Source organism: Mobula birostris, chromosome 29, assembly GCF_030028105.1.
Source record: "Mobula birostris isolate sMobBir1 chromosome 29, sMobBir1.hap1, whole genome shotgun sequence".
NCBI classification, from domain to species: Eukaryota; Metazoa; Chordata; class Chondrichthyes; order Myliobatiformes; family Myliobatidae; genus Mobula; species Mobula birostris.
This window is the reverse complement of record NC_092398.1, coordinates 22,079,050-22,081,549: the sequence shown is the minus strand read 5'-3', so window position 1 is coordinate 22,081,549 and position 2,500 is coordinate 22,079,050. Positions and strand designations below refer to the sequence as shown.

Below are 2,500 nucleotides of genomic sequence, written 5' to 3'. Positions count from 1 at the left end.
TGGTTTCTCTGCAGAGGAAGTCACAGTCTTATCGAGTAACACAGCACTTCGAGCCAATTGAAATCCCCATCTGAGCCAGTCCCATGTGCCCATGTTCGGCCTGTATCCCTCTAAACCTTTCCTATCCACGTTCCTGTCCGAGTGTCTTTGAAACGTCGTTCATGTACCTGTCTCAACCACTTCCTCTGACAGCTCGTTCCTTACACAGACCACCCTCTGGGGTGAAAAGTATCCCCTCAGACTCCTCTTAAATCTCCTGTGCCCCTCGTGATCTTATACAGCCCTGTAAGGGGTGGCACAGTGCCACAGAGGTTAGCACAACACTTCAGAGTGCCAGGGCTGTGGGGAGAGACTGGGACAGTGAGATTAGTTTGGGAACTGACACAGGGCTGTGGGGAGAGAGTGGGACAGTGAGATTAGTTTGGGAACTGACACAGGGCTGTGGGGAGAGAGTGGGACAGTGAGATTAGTTTGGGGACTGACACAGGGCTGTGGGAGAGAGTGTAAAAGTGGGATTAGTTTGGGGACTGACACAGGGCTGTGGGGAGAGAGTGGGACTGTGGGATTAGTTTGGGGACTGACACAGGGCTGTGGGGAGAGAGTGGGACTGTGGGATTAGTTTGGGGACTGACACAGGGCTGTGGGGAGAGACGGGACAGTGGGATTAGTTTGGGGACTGACACAGGGCTGTAGGGAGAGACGGGACAGTGGGATTAGTTTGGGGACTGACACAGGGCTGTGGGGAGAGACGGGACAGTGGGATTAGTTTGGGGACTGACACAGGGCTGTGGGGAGAGACGGGACAGTGGGATTAGTTTGGGGACTGACACAGGGCTGTGGGGAGAGACGGGACAGTGGGATTAGTTTGGGGACTGACACAGGACTGTGGGGAGAGAGTGGGGCAGAGGGATTAGTTTGGGGACTGACACAGGGCTATGGGGAGAGACGGGACAGTGGGATTAGTTTGGGGACTGACACAGGGCTGTGGGGAGAGAGTGGGACTGTGGGATTAGTTTGGGGACTGACACAGGGCTGTGGGGAGAGAGTGGGACTGTGGGATTAGTTTGGGAACTGACACAGGGCTGTGGGGAGAGAGTGGGACTGTGGGAGTAGTTTGGGGACTGACACAGGGCTGTGGGGAGAGAGTGGGACTGTGGGATTAGTTTGGGGACTGACCGGGCTGTGGGGAGAGACGGGACAGTGGGATTAGTTGAATTCCTGCCACTGTCCGTAAGGAGTTTGTTCGTTCTTCCTGTGACTGCGTTGGTTTCCTCTGGGTGTTACAGTTTCCTCCCACATTGCAAAGACGCATGGGTTAGTAGGATAATTGGGCCAGAGTGGCCTTTTACCGTGCTGTGTCTCTAAACGAGGGGTTCCCAAGTTTTTCCTGCCATGGACCAATACCACGAAGCAAAGTGTCCGTGGGTCGCAGGTTGGGGATCCTGCCCTAAATAAGTGAAATAAAGATAAAGTTACTCTAACCCTCACTCTCCTACACTGCAGTGAGGAAGGTCCTGCCATCTCCATAACATATCTCCACTGCACTCTTCCCAGCCTAATTCGTTCTCTCCTGAAACCCGTGCTCTCTGATTCTCGATTCCCCAACCGTGGGGGAAACAGACAGTGTGAATTCACCCTGTCTAACTTGGGGTGGTGGTGAATAACCATGAGGGGGAGGCAATACATCTGGGTCATTGTGCTAACCACTACCCCCTTACCGAGGTGTATAAGATCACGAGGGTTACGGACAAGGTGAATGAACACAGTCTTTTCCCCCCAAAGTTGGGGAATCAAGAACCAGAGGGAACAGTTTTAAGATGAGAGAGGGGATATTTAATGAAATTCCTGCTCTATTGGATACAGTCCCAGAGACATAAAACACTCCTCGTACGTTAACTGTTCCTTTCATGGGATCGTTGTTGTGAACCTCCTCTGGACCCTGTCCAATGCCAGCACATATTTTCTTAGATAAGGGGTCAAAAATTGACTACACGTAACAAGGAGAAAAATAGCAAGCTGTATTGAGGTACAGTGTGGTGCAAAAATCTTGGGCGCATATTTATAACTCGGGTGCTTAATGATTATTTTCCTTGTCATGGTAAATTCGATAGAGCAGGGACTTCATTAAATATCCCCTCCCTCATCTTAAAACTGGGCCCCCTAGTTCTTGCTTCCCCGGCTTTGGGGGGAAAAGACTGTGTTCATTCTTTCCAAGACCAGGATTGTTCTCCGCAAATTTGTCTGCAGAAGTGGTTTGCCATTACCTTCTTCTGGGCAGTGTCTTTACAAGATGGGTGACCCCGGCCATTGTCAATACTCTTCAGAGATTGCCTGCCTGGCATCAGTGGTCGCATAACCAGGACTTGTGATCTGCACCGGCTGCTCATACAACCATCCGCCACCTGAGTCCGTGACTTCACGTGGCCCTGGTTGGGGTTGTGGGCTAAGCCAGGTTCTACACCTTGCCCGAGGGAAGGAAGGAAGGAGAGATGGAGCACCT

At 51.8% G+C, this 2,500-nt stretch overlaps 1 protein-coding gene across 1 annotated transcript in view; it reads left to right on the top strand.

Moving 5' to 3' along the window:
• Positions 1-2,500, top strand: part of LOC140189923 (uncharacterized) — a 94,720-nt gene that overhangs the window by 779 nt on the left and 91,441 nt on the right.